The sequence below is a fragment of the Sorex araneus genome, chromosome 5 (assembly GCF_027595985.1).
Source record: "Sorex araneus isolate mSorAra2 chromosome 5, mSorAra2.pri, whole genome shotgun sequence".
Classification (NCBI taxonomy): Eukaryota; Metazoa; Chordata; class Mammalia; order Eulipotyphla; family Soricidae; genus Sorex; species Sorex araneus.
The window spans coordinates 166,157,618-166,179,863 of NC_073306.1; the positions used below are offsets into that span (position 1 = coordinate 166,157,618).

Here is a 22,246-nt window from a genome sequence, read left to right on the forward strand (position 1 = left end):
CCATGTAGGATATTAATTTTATTAAAATATCAGTAACTTCAGCATTTATTAAAAAATTGTTTTAGTTCCTTTTATAATTTATTTTTTTGTTTATATGACTTTCATCTATTGTTAAGCTAATTCTCAGGTACTTGAATTTTTGAGACAAAATTTTTGTAGGGGATATAAAAAGTATTCCTTTTTCTACTATTCATTGTTTTCATATAGAAATGTCATAGAGTCTAAAATGTGGCTCTTTTAATCTGCTATATTATTTTATGTTAATTTTTTCCAGGAGGTATCTTATTTTTTAATAAAATCTTTAGGAAATTCTAAGTATAGTATAATGCTGGAAAAAAGTAATTTCATTTTCCTTTCTTAAAAATTTGGATGCCTTTAATATCACTTTCTTATCTAATAGCTATTGCAAGGACTTTCAATATTATAATGAACAAGAGTGGTGGGTGTGAGAAAAACATTCCCTATTCATGGTTTGGAAGGATTCAAATTGTTCAAATGACAATCTAGCCAATCACTATACAGATTCATTTCAATATCTATAAGGATAACTGTGGCATTTCTTTTAAAGACATAGACCAAATTCTGTTGAAATTTATATAGAGTATATAACTTCCCACCCCCTACTAACCAATAGCCAGTATGATCCTAGGAAAAATTATTGGAGTCTTCTCATTCCCCAACATTAAATTATATCATAAAGCTATGATAAGTTTCACGATTAAATTATATCACAAAGCTAGTCAATACAGTGTGATCCTGTAGTAAAAGACAATCTTTCAGATCAATTGTATAGAATTGAGATCCAGAAGACAGATCCTCAAGTATATGGACAGCTAATCTTTGACAACAGATAAAAAGTAAGAAGTAGAGGACATAAAACCTCTTCCAAAAATGGTGTAAAGAAAATTAATCACATAAAAATACATAAACTCAGACTCACACCACGAGTATCACAGCACTATCACACACCATGCACAGAAGTCAATTAAGAAATGGAACTGAATCAATAAATTATAGGAGAAAACATAGGTATAGAATACAAAGGCATTTTAATCATTCCATGTCATTACAAATAAATGGAAACAAGGTTAAGCAAACAAATGGGACTAATCTAAATCAAGAAACTTCTGCACTGCAAAAGAAATTATGACCAGAGTAAAAAGACTCCATATAGATTGAGAAATAATATTTTCCATCACTCATCTGACAAAGGCTTAATACTGATATGTAAAGCATTTGTAAAACAAAAAAACAAATCAGTCCCATCATAAAATTGGAGTGTGGGATGAACAGAAATATTCTTTTTTAATTTTTTAAATTTTTAATTAGTGAATCACCGTGAGGGTACAGTTACAGATTTATACATTTTTGTGCTCATGTTTCCCCCATACAAAGTTCCAGAACCTTTCCTTTCACCAGTGCCCATTCTCCATCACCAGTAAACCAGCATCCCTCCCACACCACACTCCCCAGTCTTATCTCCCCCCACCCCAAACTGCCACTATGGCAGGGTATTCCCTTTCGTTCTCTCTCTCTGATTAGGTGTTGTGGTTTGCAATAAAGGTGTTGAGCGGCCATTGTGTTTAGTCTCTAGTCTACATTCAGCACACATCACCCCTCCCCCGCATGACCTCCTACCACATTTTACTTGGTGTTCCCTTCAAATAAGCGGCATTCTTTTTTTTTTTTTTTTTTTGCTTTTTGGGTCACACCCAGTGATGCTGAGGGGTTACTCCTGGCTTTGCACTCAGGAATTACTCCTGGCAGTGCTTAGGGGACCATATGGGATGCCAGGGATCAAACCCAGGTCGGCCGCGTGCAAGGTAAACGCCCTACCCACTGTGCTATCGCTCTGGCCCCTGAACAGAAACATTCTTAAAGATAACTCGTATCCATTATGTATTTTTTCATATATACATGAAAAAATACTTTCCATCCTTTTGATCAGGAAATGCAAAACAAACAGCAGTGATATATCACCTCACACCAGTGAGATTGCCGCACATCGTAAAGAAATAATAAACCATTGCTCGCATGCATGTGGGGGGAAAAACAACCGTCATCCACTGCTGGCATAAGTGGTAACTGATTCAACCGGTTTTGACAATAAGCTAAGAATTGGGCTTCCATATATTACTCAGCAATTTCATTTCTTAGTGTCTGCCCCAATGCCCAACATTTCTATCAAGAAAAGGCATTTCCTCAGTTCCATTTGTAGCAGCACTATGCTTTTTCTTTTCTTTTTTATTAAATTTGAAACACTTCACAAATTTGTGTGTCATCCTTGCCATGGGGCCTTGCTAATTTTTTCCGTGTCATTTCAATGTTAGTATATGTGCTACCAAAGCGAGTGCTGTCACTGCTGGATAACACTTTGCTGCCCCCGCAGGGAGCTTATGGTTTATTGAACAACTTCTACAACAGAGGAACTGAGGCACAACTAATAATTCTATATAGCGCTTCTATTTCCTTTATGTCATTTGTATGGTTTGTTTATCCGTGTCCTTTTAGTATAGACACAGGAAGACAATTGATGCTATGCTATGTAATATGGGATTTAATTGACTCCAAAATAAATTTACTCCTGGGCATCTGTATTTACTTAAGCCTAAGTAGCCCATCCTTCACCTGTCGTCCCAAAATGTTCCTGGGGAGACCACTGTCCATCCGCTGATAGCCACCCGTGCATCCTGTCGTGCCTGTCCTGCTTGCGGGCCTGCCTTCACCACAGGCCACCGGTCCATTTCTCATTTCTTACGTATCATATCATATAATGTGTTGTCGAGTTGAGTTGAGGTTGGCTTGAGACAACCGATTGATATTTTAAAAAATGCACATGTCACTATTTGTAATAAACAAAATCTGGAAACAACCAAATGGTCCAAGAACAGATCGATGATTGGATAAAGAAATTTACTGGTACATTGAGATGAATTTGAAGAATATTATGCTAAGTGAAGTTATTCAGAGGAGAGGAGTGTACACCAAATGGCCTATCTCCTAAGTGGAATGTAAAGAAACTTAATGAGGGAATAACAAATGGCCAAAGGTAATTGAAATCGAGAATTGGTCTGTTGAGCTGAGTTTTTTTAATATATATTTTATTTTTATAATCTTCAAAATAATTCATTACAAATAATATTCAAACATGAATTCCACCATCTGCACCTTCTCACCACAGTAAGGAGGAAGTGTGTGAAGACTATTGTATTTCATCCTGGAGCCTTGTATAAGAAATTGCAAACATGTATGTTAAACTCAAACAAATGTGTGCTACTTTTGTTGCATCAGTTTGCTAGATTATAAGAGGTCATTCACGGTTGCACACTGCAGGACATTCTGTGTCCCTCTCTTCTGGAAACTTTATTTCAGAGTCTCTGGATCTTGGCCACTAGTGAGATTATACAGTGCCAGGGAGGTGGGGGGAGGGGACAGTTTATGGGTGTGACTGCCAAACTACTAGAAAACTGGAGAGCTGGGGGGAGGAGGCCCAGTCCCATTGTGGAGCTGAGTTTATCACTATCATGGTGGGAGAATAGACTTGGGGGTTGGGGGCAGTAGGGGATTGGGGTTTAAAGTGGCAGGGTACTCTGGTGGAGGGTGTGGTGTTGGAATATTATATTTATAAAATGCTTTCATTAATGGTATTGTAAATCATAGTATGTTAGTGATATTAAATGGATCAATTCTGCTGTCAAAAGCTTATTTATTGATATTTGCAATCATTCTGCAAACACTTGACAAAGTTTTTTTGATAGATCATAGACTGAAAACTAGAATATAGATCCTCTGTTTATATAATGTGTTGGCTGGCATTAATCTTAAATTGTTCTTAAAAATGGGATATGCCTGTCTTGAAAAGTAATAAGCAACCACTTGTTGATCAATTATACACACAGTAGCCATGATAGAACAGCAATTATGGCTTTTGCTAGATCCCTGCAACCTGAAATGTACCACTGAGTTCACCAGAGGTGGTCCATGAGCCCAGAACCAGTTATTAGTCCTGAGCACTTCCATATGTGTTCCAAGAACAATATCTATATATTTTCCCCTCAAGCTTAACTAAAAGAAGTCTTCTCAATAAATTTATAGGGCTTGAGAGATAGTACAGTGGAAAAGGTACTTGTCTTACACACAACCAACCTGGGCTCCATCCCTGGAAACACATTTGGTCCCAGAACCCCATTAGGTGTAATCCCTGAGCACTGTGATAGAGCCAGGAATAGAACCTAGAGCCATAGAGCAAGGAATAAGTCCTTGAGCACTGCTAGGTATGTATCAAACACACAGTAAGCAAGTCAATTTTAATATCTCAAAAGAAAAAGTGTTTTTAAAATGTAGGTACAAATATATATATATATATATACACACACACATATATATATATAAATATACTTATGAAGAGAGAGGCTCTTCATGTTCCTGAAGCAAGCAGATACCATTGGGCTACACTAGAACGCAATAGGGATGAATGGAGACGTTACTGGCGCCCACTCAAGCAGATGGAAGGTCATCGGATGACAAGTGACAAGCGACAAGTGATAAAAAGGGAATGACAGAAAATAATGATATCTATTATTTTATAATTCAGTAAAGAAATATGAGCAGCAATTATTAATCTCAACTAAAATATTATATTCAGAATACTATATGAATCATTATATCTGAGAAATAAAGAACATAGAAAGGTTAAACATCTTTCTTATTCTCTTGTTATATTTAATGTTTTCTTTCCTTTCACAATTTTTCACCTTTATTTAACAACAAATGTTGTGATTCCTGTGATTATTCTATCTTGTTTTATGATCCTAAACTAAGGTTTATATGTATATTATATATATCTTATATACACTTTTAATGTCTTTTTTACAACTATAATAGCAAATAAGGTAAACTATCTGGCAAGAATTATATTCATAATACTAAGATATTTATTAATTTATTCATTAAACTACAATGGAATTTAAAGTATTTTTAAATACTTTATTTTTAAACTACAATGGAATTTAAAGTATTTTTCAGCATAAAAACAACTATATATAAAATTGCTGAGATACACTCTCCTTGTTGTTAAGAGGTTATATTTCAAACATCCATTAAAATTAAGGAACATGTAGTTTAAATGTTAAGTTATAATAAAGATTACAAGTAAATTGAGAATAAACCACACATATATTAGGCATGCAAATAATTTTCACAAAGTACTTTCAACATATTTTAACTTATTTTTAATTGCATTATAATCAATAAATGATTAAATGTTCCACATTAGAAGATTTCCTAGGAAACTGGGAACCACTGCAAATACAAGGAAGATCATTTGCTGTCCTGTCAGTGAAACAAAATTAGAATTAAAAAATTAATACTGATAAAAGAATGCAAATATGGTAGAATATAAGTTATGTAGGGTTTGCTGTTTGCAAACAATACATTGCAAATATATTAAATTATAATACATCGCAATACAAATATATTAAATTATAATACATTGCAAGTATATTAAAATACTAACCTATATTTTAAGTGAAAGAAATGAGATTTGTATAATAAGATCAATTTTTTAATATTTTTAATTAATATAGCATTCCCACAAAATGGGCAATGCTACCTCCTGGAAGCACTGGAATTATTCAAGAAGGTGGTAGTAGCTTTTGGAAAATTGTAGGATCATTTCTGTTTGCTAACTTAACTTGGGGCCAGTTTTGAGGCTTTGTCATTGCTATTATTATTATTTCTTCGGGATTTTTTGTTTCTCTACTTTTTTAAAAGGTAGTAGTGATCCATATAAGTTTGAGAAACTTTGGCATACTGAATGAATATTTGTTTCTGTATATATCTGTTATAAGGCTGATTATGAACTATGCTTTTCTGACAATTCAATTACATAAAAGGTTGAAAATAAATTATGTTTTTCTGACAATCTCAGTTATATAAAAAAGTTTCAATGATTTCAATATGAAGAAAATTACAAATTGTCTGTAAATATAAAATGTAACTATAATAAAATACTAGCCCCTCAGGGGAAAAAAGGCCAAATAAAAGTGGGCACTCTCACTTTCAAACTTGTCAAGGTAGACAGACCAGTGAGTTTATGTATATTTTTACAAAATTTACGATTAGGAAAATTCTAAAGTTTTCTCCTCAAGCACTGGGCACACCAAGGCGTCCAGGGCTTATTCCTGGTCTGTGCTAAGAGGTTCACCCAAGTGAGGGTTGGGGACCACATGTTATGCTCTAGATATAAGTGCAGTAGGTAGCATGAAAATAAAACACCTAAACCTCTTTACTGTATCTATCCCTTAAAACATATTTTTAAAATTAAAAATAATTTTTTAAATTGAAGTAATATTGGGACATTTTGACATTTTAAACTGAATCAAAATTGATCACTTTTAATAATAGGATATATTGGAATATTTTAACATTTTAAATTGAGGTAACATTAAACACTTCTGAAGTAACAAGATTGTATATATTTTGGGATATACTATTATACTTATTCAAAATGATTTTTACCAAACTATTTCCAGTACTAAAGTGCCAATATCATTCATCATCGTCCACTGGATCTTCTCCTTTTAATCTACCCTTTTAATCTGGTTGTTTCTGCTATGATTTCAGAGTTCAAGGATTAGTTTTTGTTTGACTTGCTTTATTTTTTGTAGACAATATATAGGTGAAAAAAAATCCAATATTTGTTTCTCCTTCTGATTTATTAATTTTAGCATGACTCTCTCCAGTTCATATTATTGCAAAAGACAAGGTTTTGTCTTTTCATTTGTTCGCGTATTATATAGCATTATGTATGTGCAGACATGTATGCAATATATGTATATACATAATATTTTTGTCCACATATATCAGTGAGCACTGCTGTTGTTTTTATATCTTGAATAGCATAAATTATATTGTTATGAACAATGCCATACATATATATTTGTTTTAAACTTGTAATTTTCCACTGATATATAATTTACTATAATGGAATATGTATTTTCAAATTGATTTTTTTGTATTTTTCTAGTAGGTATTGAAGAGTGATGTTGGTGAATCATAAGGCTGATCTGGTTTTAATATTTTGAGAAATTTCCATACTGATTTCTATAGAAATCAAGCAATTTATATTACCACTGACTTGTAGAAGGGTTCCATTTCCACTATAGACCTGCCTACACTTGGAATTTCTGATGATTTTGATACAGGTCATTCTCACAGGAGTAAGGTGATATCCCCCTGTCATTTTCATTTACATCATCAATTTTATAATAACCATTATAAAACCATTATAATAACCTAATAACCATTTATAATTAAACTTTTTATATGCTTGCTTTTTTCATTTTCTTAGCGATATACTCATTCAGTTCTTCCCATTTTTTGATGATGCTGTTTTGTTCCTGAGTTTTGTGCTTTTATTTTAACAAAATACATAGCCCTTTGTAAGATATATGTTGTACAAATGATTCCCATTTTCAATAGAATGCAATTTTATCTTTTTTGCTCCTAACTCTTTTAAGTCATTCACTGTGATTTGCAAAATTGCTGATAACAGAATTTCTGGCATTCAATGTTGCAATTCAAAATGCACCAGAAATGTCAGCATGCTTTCACCGGTGAGTGAAGGTTTCTCTCCTCTTCCTGCCTTGCCTCCTTAACAACTTATTAAGAATATATTTATTATAGCTGATGTCAAATGCTTGCAATATAACTGATTCTTGTGGTTTTTGATTGATTGCACATTGTCACCTCACTTCCAAATCACAAAAATGCCCGAGATCTTTGACCAATGCCCATTTGAAATCATGAATGTCAATAAAATAAGAATACATTGTCTTAAGTTTTCTTCATTTAAAAAAAAAGTTCTTAGTTCTACCATCCAAGTGTTTTTAATATAGTCAGTTAAATTCTGTGCATGGTATAAGATAGTTATTCAGTTTTATTATTTTGTGTTTAACAATACAACTTTTCCATCCCTAGGACTCTCTTCTCCATGTCCTGTGTGTCTCTTTTTATTTTGTTATCAAACTCTTTGGATTGCCATATTTTTCTTGTATACTTTGAAATTTTAACATTGTAGTTTTCTGCTTCAGGATTGTTTTGGTTACCCAGGGTCTTTGTTGTTTTATCTGAATTTCAGTAACACCTATAACATATATTTCTAGAACCTTTAGTTAAATGAATTATATCGAGCTGAGCTACCTGGCAAGAAAATAGATGTTAAGCAGTTATGACATGAAAAATGAGCTGATATCATTTTCTTATGAAACTTATAATACCAGCAAAACTATTTTTCTGACTTAAAGTGGCTTGTTAACGTGCTGTCTCTGAATGATACATCCATTTTCTTAAATTACCCGAATCTGTTACTACAGAGTCATATTATCATTAATTTTAATGGTCAGAGTAAGATTTCTTATGAATATGGAATTTCTTATGAAGTAGCATTTTGCTGTGGAATCTGATATTATTCCACGCTTTTTTTTTGGGGGGGTGAGGGAAGTAGATCAAAGATGTACTATTGGGCACATTAAACGCATTACAAGAGTAAGAGAGATAACACAGGAGTTAAAGAACTTGCCACGCATGTGCTAAGTGTTCAGCCATGTTCCCCAAACACAAAACTAGGAGTAGCCCCTGATCTGTGCTGGGTGTGCACATGGCACATGCCATCTCCCCTGTGTCCAAGCGAGGCAACAGTACTCCCCAAAATTAACAAACCAGAGATTGCATTCGGGATATATACTCATTAATAATCTTAAGGTGAAATGCTTCTCTTACTTTGGATCATAATATATTTATTGATTTAGCAGCAACAGAACTATGTAAAGAAAATAGCGTGAAGTTCCATCATAGCTTCAACACATGTTTAATTTGAATATATTAAATTATTCAATGTCACTTAATACTTGCTTCCAATATTTAATTGAATATTAGCTTTTTTAATTTAGTAGGAGAAGTGGTATTTATTGAATGTGGAACTTGACCTATATATAAAGTTAGCTATAATTAAAATGGATATAGGTAGATCTTCTGGCAGTTTAGTTATACCATAAAGGATAAGAAATGCAAAAGATATTAAGGGCCTAAATACCAGTGGCTAGTATGATAATGGAGAGAACATTAAGATGTTATGTAAGATGGGAAGGAAATACAGCTTTGCAACCACTAATGTGCATTTATGACAAGATTCTTCAAACTGTACTTCATGACAATTTCTCATCCAGATCACTGAAGAATGTCAAAGCAAGGCCAACTCATTTAACCACTCCACATCCAACTTGAGGAGAAAATGACATGGCAAGCAAAGAATCCAGTATGCTTGCCATGTTTTTGATGGTGAGAATCTAGTGGAGATGGTCTTGGCACAAAATACTGCCACTTGAAACCATGAAGTATGTGGGTCTTAGTAAGTACTTTCTCGAAATGTGTGAAAACATATAAAAGTATTAGTTGAAATACAAGAGTATCATTCCTTTCACTGATGTTTAGAAATTATAATAATTTTATATGATAGCTTATGTATATTACTTCAAATTGTGATTCATGAAGCTTTTAATATCACTTCTATAGCCATCAAGCATGCCTTGCAATCCTTTATTTAGAACTCTGACCAAATAAATGCATAGTAGCTGTTACTGAGGCGTTATCACAAGCAGTCAGGCCCCCAGCAACATGATTAATGCTTTTCATGCAAAAAATGATTCAGTGGTCTCACAATCAAAACGGAGTAGTTGGTACATTTACTGTGATTGTTTCCATGGTATTTGAACTTCAGGAAACAAAGGTAAACCTCCAAGCTGTAAAACAAGAAAATAAAATCAATTAGGTGTGCTTTCTTTTATGTGTTCTATGTCACCTTTGCCTTGCATACATATGCATTTTTACTCACCTTCGTAGTTTGGCTTCTCCAAAAGCAGAATTGATGATGAAACAATGACTCATCTATTAGAAAGCGTGTCCAGAATAGAAATGGGAAATGAGGAAAAAATTGGGATAGGAAAGAAAAAATGAACGAAGAATGTAGTATAATATCAAGCTAAATATAGCATGGTCAATTTTAGTTCAGTCCCAGATGGAGGAGGCAGCATAACCTCTGCAGTGTATCTTGGGGTTGACTGATGTTAAGGGGAGCTGTGCACAGTTAGTGCCAGTCCTGGGCATACTTAATCTCCCAGGAAATCAGTTTATGGATGAAGCAGGTTATGGTAGGCAGCCTGAAACTATCCAGCCTCCAGTAAAACTCTGAGATTGTATCTTGCAAGTAAATTAGAAGTAAGGAGAAGTGGTCTCGTGAGCATGCAGATTGCTAGGGTTTGAGGAAGTAAAAGACTAGGAGAGCCTGGCAAGCTACCCGTGGCATATTTGATATGCCAAAAAAAGTAACAACAAGTCTCACGATGGAGACATTACTGGTGCCCATTCGAGCAAATCAATGAGCAATGGGATGACAGTCACAGTCACAGTCTTTTATATGTCTTCTCCTTGGGATGGAGTCTTGAGGTGTTGGCTTTATTTCCATTCTAGTCACTATCTTGAGATGAAGTTCTTTAACACTTTCTCAACTAGCCTCTGATATTTCTTTATAAAATTTATCTTTTACTTTTTATTTCTTTTTTTTCTTTTGTTTTTAGGCACATGCATTAGTGCTCAGGGTTCAGAGAACACTCCTGATGAGGATAATGCGCCATAATGAATTCCAAGGAATGAAACGCTGGTCAGCAGCATGCAAGGTCATGCCCTATCTGCTGTACCACCATTCCAGTTTTTAGGCTCCTTTGTAGCCACTTAACTATTAGAGGTCACTGGGTCTAGTTAAATGCCCAGGTCCCAACAACTCTAGGGAAGAGCCTACTGCTAGGAAAACATGACATCTTCAAAGAATAATGTAGATTATTGACCTTGTTATTGTCAGCAGCCAATGGCTGGTGATGTGGGAAGTAAACAGCTTTGCGTGTCAATAATACTTCAACTTTGCCTTTGCTCTGAGCTTCAAGGCTGGTGCTCCAGCAGCTTCTTTCAAGCCACAAAAGCTCACTTTGTCCCTCCACCATCTATCTGTAAGTTCATGTAGGCAAATTTCTTCATCTTTTGTTTAACCACTGCCTCTCCTAACAGACTTCCTTATATACTACGGTTCTCTGTCCTGTGTGGGTGGCTATGTCTCAGCCATGCTGCACTCATGAGCATCAGTTTGACTTGAGAAATGATCCTAAGATACCCAGAGTCCAAGTAGTTGCCTGAAAACTATACCAGCCCCAAGTGTGTTTGTGTGTGTGTGTTATCTTATATAATTCCTTTCTACTTGAAAATATACTCAGATGTGTTCCTTATCTATTTTAATATTTTTAACATTCACTTTTTATTCAAAATGCTACGTCCTTTGAAGAAAAAGAGCAATTTTATGGTTAGATCCTAATTACGGAAATACTGGGTAGGTAAGTCATTGATCCCATCAACTCTCAGCAGAAGCAAGGGATGAGGAATGCAGCTAATTGGGAAAGATATGTCAAGGAATCGTTTGCAGTATATTGGAATCTCAGAAACTGCACAGGAGGAAGGCAAAGTTTTGAGGATTTTTTTACCAACCAAATTTTTTGACAAACTGCCATTCTTAACTGAAAGGGACAGAGATGGGATGCATAAAGGATCAATGACCCTAAAAGTGGAAGCAGAAATTCAGAACCTGAGTCTCAGTTAGATCTGAAAGAGTAAAACCACTACTTTGGTGGTACTGGAATCACAGCACTCCCTCAACACCAAATTTTGCCAAGATAATTATTTAGGAACCTCAAAGTATGCTGTTCTATCACTGTATTACCTTGGGACCTGCTATATCACTATGCCTTAAATTCTCATTATATTTTGGAATGAATACTATCTATCACATGAATACTACATCCTTGTATTTTGCAAGTATATAGTTTTCTTTTGTTCTTTTGGATTTTTGTTTTACAGATAAATAAAAACTCATTCCCTGATTCTCAGCCACGATTGATTTATATTATGCAGTTAATGGTAAATTGTTGATATATAAATGGATACATAATTTGGATTGTGATAGCTGGAAATCAAGGAACACCAAGAACAGTTGAAAATTTCCCAGAAACTAGGAAGAGGCCAGGAAGAAATCACCCCTTAAGTGTTCTGAGATTTGGACTCTATAGACTTGGTTTTACAAATTTTGTTTTCATAATTGCAATAGACTAAACATGTTATTTTAATTCCCCCATTGTATAAAAGTGTTAGAGTAGTTACTGACAAATGCAAGTATTTAATATCATAGCACTGTAACACTGTAGCACTATAGTCCTGTTGTACTCTAGCAGATATCAGTAACGTCTCCATTGTGCGAATTGTGTTATTCTTTTTGGTATCGTATAGATTAAAAAAATTAAATTGGCTGAATAAATGAAGTATAGGAAGGAAATAATTGTGATTTTTCCTATAAAAATGATACCATACTTCTGAAAGATAAATACTTCATATACTGCAGTCAGCGATGATGAAAATGCTTATTTATTAAAAAGTAGAATGGCAGATTTAGTAAATAGTATGTTATTCCAAACATTTATCATATTGCAAATGAATTTCCTGCAAATCATTTAGATATAATCTAGTAGATTTATAAGACCATGCAAAGAAAGATTGATTTCCTTGAATGAACATTCTTTCTCTTAAATATGTTATATAAAATTGACTTTATTAATAAAATAAATATCAGTTTTTAATGTGTTCACTGTTTCTTATTATTTGTATACTTTCTTATTTTTCAAGTATTGGAAAGGCTCCTAATATTTTCTCTAAGTCTGAATTGTTCGTTCACTTTTGAAATGGTGACTTAAATCTGAGAAATTCAAGGTCCTAGCATCACACCAAGAGAAGTGACTTAAAAATAATTGGCAAAAACTATAAATTGACCCTCATGATAGTAAAATATATCTTTGTTGTTCATTTTTGAGAGAATTTGGATTAAGGTAATAACACTTTTTGACCAAAATTTTGACTGTCAAAGCCTCACAAGAGGTTGCCAAACACAATTTTGTGGAAATTGTTTAGACTACTATGTGTAACACTAATCGATACCAGTAATAATTTTCCTTCCTTCTTTAGCATACTCTGAATAGTGGTAGTAAAAATATACTATTAATAGGGAGTACATTAATGTTTTATAATAAAGTTATAAATACATGTAGAGTCTTAATAAAATTTGGAAAACTTACTAATGATTATTTTAGTAATTTTATTAATGAGTAACTCATCACCAGTAATGAGTCCATTTGCATAAAGAATTAAGGAACACAAACATTTTGAGGAGAACCAGTCCCCCAAAATATCAATGGTCAGGGCTTATTCTGGCTCTGTGTTCAAGGATCACTTAGCCTCCGGGGACCATATATCATGCCAAAGTTCCATATGACCAAAGAAAACAGCTTTCCTGCTGTGCTATCACATTGGACCAAGAGATACAATTTCTTTTTACATTATTCTTATTCCATTTTTAAGGGTAAGAATCTGAGATTCATAGATTTACATTAGATTAATAGTATGCTTTTGACACTACATCTTTTTTTCTGTTTTAAGTAAGCCTTAACTGTTTTATGAGAGTAACTATAAAATAAAACAATTATAAAATAATAATTTAAGAAAAATTAATGGAACTATTTAAAAATAAAGCATTTCTTTAAATATAAAAATGAATTAAGTAAACCGTAGATCAAATTAATAGACTAAAATATAATTTTCTCCTGTTTATCAATTTTCTTTCAATGGATGGGGTCACACACAACTTCATTTGATTAAACTTTTATCACTTTATTTTTTTATTATCTTATTTCTTGAAGCTATAAGTTTGAGACTCTTGTACAAAACTTTCCTATTTAGCTTCCTGTAAGATATAAGTTTTAAATACTCCCATCTGTTTTCACTCATTTTACTATTTCATTCTTGAATGCATGAACGGATGTTCATTCCAGTAACAATATCATAATCTGGGAAAGTAAAGGTTATATCTTTTTTTAAGTACACTATCCACTGCAGCTGAAGATACGGACTCAAATCCACACTTAGAGAAGTTATTTTGATGAGTTAATTCTTATAAATTAGTCAGAATTGGAGGTTATTACTCCTGACAAAATTTACAATAGATTTAAATATTTTCTAGTTTTTGCTATTCAAATAATTCAAAATGAATGAATACACTGGAATGCAGCTGGAAAGTTTTCTAAATTTTACCAAATGCAGATGCATAATATACAAAGGATAAATTTGTTAATCAAAAGTATAGAACTCAAAATTTTCCTCTTACAGTTATTTTATTCTTGAGATCAATATGCTAGAAATTGCCTCTGTTATTATCTCACACATGAAAATGACGCTCAAAGAAATCCATAGTAACACAGTGTTGTTGCTTCTAAAAGCATTTGGGCAGAAAATATTGAGTACCTTTCTCTGAATCAATTCTAAAATATCTCTTAAATGTTGCAAAATAAATTTATTAGGTATGCTTTATAACTTTGTGGCAGGCTTTTTCAAACCAAGACAAAGAATGGTGAGTCCCCATGCTGACCAGTATTAAATATGCTGCTCTAAGGAGCATATTTAATGTACTAAACCTTGTGTATATATATCAGAAAAGTGTTCCTTTCAATAGAAATAAGAGTATGAAATGTAAACAGTAACAAGGGCTGTCATTGTCACTGTCATCCCGTTGCTCATCGATTTGCTCATTGAGCGAGAACCAGTAATGTCTCCATTGTGAGACTTGTTGTTACTGTTTTTGACATATTGAATACGCCATGCGTAGCTTGCCAGGCTCTGCCATGTGGGCAAGATACTCTTGGTAGCTTGCCAGGCTCTCTGAGAGGGGTGGAGGAATCGAACCCAGGTCAGCCGTGTGAAAGGCGACCGCCCTACCTGCTGCTCTACCGCTCCAGCCCAGTTAACAAGGGCAGTACTCCTTTATTCTATGGGCATTCATAGCTTTTCCATTTAGACTTCTGTTACTCAATAATTATACAATTATGTTTCTATGGTGAGTCTCCCTTGACTTATATAGAGCAAATGGTGCTAGTGGTGGCCAGTCCTTTTTGTCCTGCGAAGGCCTGAATATCTCTATGCTTCGAGTTATCATGTAGACTTCTGATTCATTTCTTATAGCTTACTGGCAAACAATACCATTAACTTAGGGACGTAGTATTTCAGTGTTTTCTTCCGTACAATGTATGGACTCAAGTTTGTGAAATTCTTAGCACACTACTGCCAGCTAAATTGGGAATTTTTTTTTTTGGTTTGGTCTTCTACTTATTTTTAAAAGTATACAGGAGTAGAAACTTTAAAAATAAAATAATGTAATAGACAAAAAAAGCACATATTCATGAGTTGAATATCAAATAATAGAGCATAAATGCGAGCAGAGATGATACTGAAATACTCCTAGGTTTGGGATTAAGTGACCGGTAGTGAGAGCTCAAAATTTGACATTTAAGGGATAAAAGAACTAAGCTCCTTCAAAGATGGAAGTGAGCCAGAAAGGTTTTTACTGGATTGGCTATGTTGTCCTACAGTGAAAAAGAAGTCTGATGAAAAAAGAAATCCAAAGTGTCCGTGGTTTCTAATACTACAGATTTTGGCAAGCTGTTAGCCCAGTGAAGCAAGAGGACCTTGCAGACATAGACTCAGGAGGTGAATCAAGCTGCCTATGGACTTTTTGATTGAGTCTACCTTTTCCCAAGTGCTACCCTAGGTAGAAGCTATGAAATGCCATCTGGAGTGCACGGGGCAAGCACAGGAGTGATGGAGGCAAACACAAAACTATCAGTATGGAAGGGCGATTTAAGAAGGAAAAAGGAGAAAAACACACAAGAATAAATAACAGCTTGAGTGGTAAATATTACAAAGGTTACTGTGAGTTCCTGTCATTGAAACAGGATGAACATAGAGATAGAACTGCCATGTGACTACAATGCTTAGCAAGAGCCTCAAACATACAAGGACCTGCTAGGTTAAATGGCATTTTATTCAAAATGTGAAAATGGAAATAGCCCCAGGAAGTAATTCTAAAATATAGCATTTCTATAAGAAGTCAGAAAAACAGGTTCAGTAGATTGTAAAACAAATTAATCAGAATGTATATTTAAAAGCACTATAAAATAATGTCAATTAGATATACAGACATTAGAATAGAAGTTGATCTTGAAAGAAGCAGTTCTAAGACAAAAATCAAAGTCACAGATATTTTGTGACAGATTATTCCTCATGAATGTACCAAGATGTTAATTGGATAGTAATATAAATTATTTATAATAAATGCAAAAATACATAAATATCCAATGCACTTTTAGAGTTAATCTTCATGTCACATATAACCATTAAAAAATTTTGCAATTATTATTTTACAGAAATACTCTATGTCAAAATATCAATATTTTCAGAAAGAACTGAGAAAGGTCTTTCTTTTAATTCTGTCATCTTTCGGGAGTACAAAGGAGGAAGAAAAAGAGAAAAAGTGCAATTTTCCTTGTAGGTTATAGCAGCCATTATTTTACAGTTTTAACATAAGGTGTGTATGTGAAAGGATATGTATATACATAAATATCTATTGAATATATCACTGTATCACTGTATCACTGTCATCCCATTGATCATTAATTTTATTGAATGGGCCCAGTAACCAGTAACGTCTCCATTAATCCTAGCTCTAAGATTTTAGCAGCCTCTTTATACTCGTCCTTCCCAATGGTACCATATCAGAGGCTCTTCAGGTCAGGGGAATGAGAACCAACATTGTTACTGGTTTTTGCATATGAATATGCCACAGGGAGCTTGCCAGGCTCTTCCCTGTGTGGGCAGTAAACTCTCAGTAGCGAACCAGGTTCTCCAAGAGGGAGAACTAGGCTATCAGATGTCGCCATGCTGCTGCAGTTACTTCCAGGAACTTGGTTTTATAGTCTCTGGATGTTGGCCATTGATGGGATTACATGGAGCCCGGGAGCAGTTTCTGGGAGTGACTGCCTAGTTACTGGAAAATGCGGAATCTGGGTGGAAGAGGCCAATTCCCAATCCAAGCAGCCTTGGATATCTCAGCCCTGGGTCCTACACACCTACCATTTCCTTCATGCATGGGGCTCATCTGAACGTGTGGAGAGTGGCCTTGAGCATGGCTGTGGCTGGGTTCCGGAGGTCTTCAACATTCAATTGAATGTATCTTTTAATTTTAATTAAAATATATCCTTTGATCATAATGAAATTAAATTATACTATATTCTCATAAAAGTGTACTTTTACATGAATAAAATAAAATTTTTAGTTAGAAAAAGTGGGGTAGACATTTTGAAGACAACTTTTAGAAATATGTAATCTTAAATGATCACACATGCATGCAAACATTTGGAGCAGCAACTGGGTTCAGGGCCGACTTCCTGCTGTATTTGGCCTGGCTTTGCGAATGTGACTGTTCAGTGCTTGTGTCCTGGATGTCCAGGATTTGGAATCACTGAGCCCCACCAGTTGGCATTCTGAGTCATGCAATGCCTCTCGATCCCTTTTGTCTACAATGTTTGTATTTGCGAATACTTACAAAACCTACCCCCTACTTATCTTTGAGGGGATGAGGCACACCTGGGAATATTTGGGGCATTGACCTCATTCTGTGGTGCTCTAAAATCAGTCCTGGCAGAGCTTATGTGATACCAAGAATTGAACGTGAATAAATTGCAGGAAAGGCAAGCGTCTTAACCTGCCAGTTCCAGATTTTTCTTTTGTTGTTGTTTGTGAGCAACACCTGGCTGTTCCAAGGGCTTACTCCTGGCTCTGTGATCAGGTATCATTTTTTGTGTGTTTGGGGAGTATGGGGTGTAGGGGATTGAACCTGTGTTGGCTGTATGCAAGGTATGTGCCTTACCCACTGTACGATCACTCTTATACCAAATTTTCCTTTCATCCAAAACACACTCAAAGGAATAATCTAAGTTTCCACCTTAAGAATTTAGAAAAATCGGGGCTGGAGCAATAGCACAGCGGGTAGAGCGTTTGCCTTGCATGCGGCCGACCCCGGTTCGATTCCCAGCATCCCATATGGTCCCCTGAGCACCGCCAGGGGTGATTCCTGAGTGCAGAGCCAGGAGTGACCCCTGTGCATTGCCGGGTGTGACCCAAAAAGAAAAAAAAAAAGAATTTAGAAAAGTAAGAATACACTAAATCCCATGTGGGCAGAAATGTAAAATAGAACATTTATTAGCAGGAATCATCAAAATTAGAAATACAAAATGAAATGAGAAGAAAGTAGCAAAACAAAACTATTTTGAAATGTAAATAAAAGACAAAGATGAGAAAATTACCCAGTATAAAAAATTAAATTGAAGACCTCACTATTTTGGTGACCCCAAAATGAAAATGATTATATGGAGCCAGCATGAATATATGTTTGATAGTGTAGATTAAATATACATATTCCTTGAAAACTTCAAAGTACCAATGTTAACCAAAACTGAATCAGTTAACTGATTCAGTTAACTTCGGCACTTCACCTTGTAAAAGATAAATACTTTTTTAAAGAAACAAATATAAATTTTATGTACATTTTCTTTAAATTTTGACCATTATGTATCTTGGTGTAAGTTTGGTTTGATTTTACCTTCCTGGATCTGTACATCAAGTTTCTTTTTCAACTTTTTCTTAGTTCATTTATGCATGATTTCACTCTGATTTCTGTTTGTACTTTCATCAAGTTTTCTTACATGCTGTATCTTTTTGAATTTCACTTCTATTGGTAATCGCATTTCAGTGAGAATTATTTTGATTGTAAATTGGAAGTCTTCATCAGATAACCTATAATTTTTAGATATTCTGCAGAGTCCTGTCTATTATTTCTTTCTAGGTTATTGTCTAAATACAACTGTGTAGGTAAATTCATCTCTATTCTCTGTGTCTCATTATGTCTCATTATCTGCAAAAGCCTAAACTGTGGAAAGGAGTTAGTAACTGCACACTTTTTATTATGGTTTGAAATACCAAGACCAAACATCAAAGGGATCAGTGTTTGGAAAATCATAATCTTCAGTGCCTGACCTTTGCTCTGGCATTAAATTCAACAGAAACTGTGTTCTAGTAACTGGGATGCAGATCTTGAGTGCTGGAGTCGTCCGTGTTTCAATTTTGTGCATACCTGAACGGAAAGCTTTGGCTGAAGGTTGCCACTACCAAGCCCATGAACTTATGCCAGAAGAGGGTTAAGAGGAGAATGAAGCATCAGTCCCTGCTATTAAAGGAGCAGGTACACTTTAGCCATGCGTTGAGAATAGTTTGGCTGGTTATTGCCCAGCAAGAGAGTATAGTAATCAGTAGAGCCTCCTCAGTAACTGGTTATTCTTTGGAAGATCTATAAACTGTTTGGGTCTTCAAGAATATGGCTTGACTGCCAAATATAGATAGTACCGTGGGTTGGGCATTTGCCTTGCATGTGGCTGACCCAGGTTTGATTCCTCTGCGCTTCACAGAGAGCCTGGCAAGCTTCCAAGAGTATCATGCCTGCACGGCAGAGCCTGGCAAGCTACCTGTGGCATATTCAATATGCCAAAAATTGTAACAAAAAGTCTCACATTACTAGTTCCCGCTAGAGCAAATTGATGAACAAGAGACGACAGTGCTACAGCGCTACCAAATGTATGCAGGTATGAGCAACTCAGTTTGTTTGCCAAGAATAAGTTATCTAGCTAAAGGTGTTTTCCCTATAGTTACCCTGGCTACTAAAGAGAGGGTTGAACAATCCTTTGAGTTTGCCCTCTGGAACTTGCCAGAGTCTGTGACTCTAGATAAAAATCCAGGCTTTACTTAACAAAGCCACTATCAAAAATGTTGAAAGCAGTTGATAAGAGGGCATCTGTTTGGGGCAGACTATTTTCCACTGAAATACTAATCGCTCCTGCCACCCATTTTGTTCCAGAAAGCATAGGATTATAAAATTTAGTATATATATAAAATAAACACCCCAAACCTCCCTAGGGTAAAGTTTCACACCTCAGAAATACCTTCTTAATGGTGACCCTGCACAGGATATCTGTCTTGCTGAGGGCACGTTCCTTCCTTCGTCTCATCTAGCGGGATGCTCTACTTTTTATTCTTTGATCTGAAAAGTGTATCCCAGGAATTTAGGTCAGTTTCTGTGTAGATTAATTCTAAATTTGGTGTAGGTTTATAAAGATGCTAGGATCTGGGGAGCAGGTAAACACAAGATCTCTGTATTTGGCCATCCTGGGCCTACCCCTCTCATTTCTAAATTAGATTTAATATTGATGCCACCTAGCAATTTATTTTTATTTTTTTTGTTTTGTTTTGTTTTGTTTTTTTTCACCTAGCAATTTTTTTAAAATTTTATTTTAATGTGCAAGTATAACTTTGGAGTCCATTTCATGTCTATTGTTTTAAATTATATTTTGACTCAGCATAACTAAGACATCTTATTTAAAGCCTATAGCCTTAGTTTTAACTCAGTGGAGTTGCTGAGTAACTTGTGAACGGAAGTCCTCCACATTTGTAGGTAAAGCTAGTGCTGCCAACCAGAAATATCTGTTTTATAATATTACTTTGTGTAATCAACTAAATTCTGTATTGCAGGGGAACAAAGTTTTTTTCAATGCAAAATCAACATGTAGACTTGAAAATCATGTATGTATGTATGTTCCCACATTCTCTAACAGTCAAGTAGTTAGGTAGTACTAATTTACCTCATTTCTATGTAACAGAAATAAAAAACATTTTGGATTGTGCGTGTGTATGTGTGTGTGTGTGTGTGTGTGTGTGTGTGTGTGTGTGTGTAGCAATGGGGTTAAAGATTTGACTCGTTCGACTTTTAATGATACTTGTTCAGTTTGTTTTCTCTTTTATCCTTAACTTAACCATTTAAATGCAGAGCCCAGTTAGAGTGTATGTTCCTGGATAATCTTCCATGGTATTTAATACCTCAATGGAGGTGAGAGGTGGTGTACATTTCCTGAAAATGTTTTAAAAAATCTTAACACTTATGTTTATGTATTTCTTCCCAACATTGTTGTTATTTTCATTTCTTGCTTGGTTCATTTTCTTTCTTCAAATATTTGAAGAAATTCAAGTGTGCAATTTTAACTTATTTTGTTGAAAGAGTTGGAAGACACTGAAGCTTTAAAGTGTGCTCATATTTTAAAAAGGGCTTATGAACAAAAATGATTAGACTATTACTTATGATGGTGAGTTCTTCATCATGGAAATAGTATAGCATAAACATCAAAATAAGTGTGTGCTTAGAAAGTTTTAAAAATATCTGAGATATCAAAGAGTCATCAGATGAAATGTTGTTTTGCATACAAGCAATCATTTAATATGAAAAGTTTTACAATACCCATTTTAGACATTTTGGGAAGGTACTTTAGATTTTCCATGAAAGTACTAATAAAAGTTAGTAAAATTCTAAATATTGGTAAAATCTAGTCATTATAAACTGCCTATGTTTCTCTATACTGTCACTATGAAAGACATAAGCAAAATTAATCAATGGTCTATACTCCCAAACTAGAGAGAATTTAAACTAATAAAATACATAATGTACTACATGACTGATATTTCTAAAGTCTTATTGTATCTTCTTCAAGGATACAAGAAATATCTTATATTCTTCAGTGGCAAAAATATTATCTGTCTGTGTGCCGAAAGTAGGCTATAGACGGAGCACAATGAACACTCGATACTGCTATTGTAAACCACAACACCCAAAAGGAGAGAGGACAAAAGGGAATGCCTGCTGCAGAAGTCAGGTGGGGTGGTAGGGGATGGCTTTTGGGTAGTGGGAGGGATACTGGGAACATTGGTGGAGGAGAAATGGAACTGGTGGAGAGATGGGTAAACGATCACTGTATGACTGAAATGACAACACAAAAGTTCATAAGTTTGTGATTGTACCTCATGGTGATTCACTAATAAAAAAAATTTAAAAATACTATCTGTCTACACACTATCAGGCATTGAAGCAGTCAGTAAATATAAAAAATTAAGCTGGTTATTTTACATTGCAACTTTGTGCATATTTGTTCTGGGGCCACATAATACTCGTCCAAATGCTATGAGTCATGCTGGTGGCGTTCAGGGGACCATGAAGTTATGGAACACACACCCAGATCTCCCACCTGTGAAACATGTCCTTCAGTCTTTTAAGCTGTCTTCCAACCCTCATAATACATCCTAATAAATGTGTGTTCAACTCACAAGCGTCTTTTTT

General features: G+C 34.8%; 1 non-coding gene across 1 annotated transcript; it reads right to left on the bottom strand.

Annotated features, from left to right (window-relative positions):
• Window positions 1-2,247: 2,247 nt before the first annotated feature.
• Window positions 2,248-2,354, bottom strand: LOC129405285 (U6 spliceosomal RNA). Its single transcript, XR_008630463.1, has one exon. It is a non-coding gene; the product is annotated as a U6 spliceosomal RNA (small nuclear RNA).
• Between the last annotated feature and the right edge of the window lie 19,892 nt (window positions 2,355-22,246).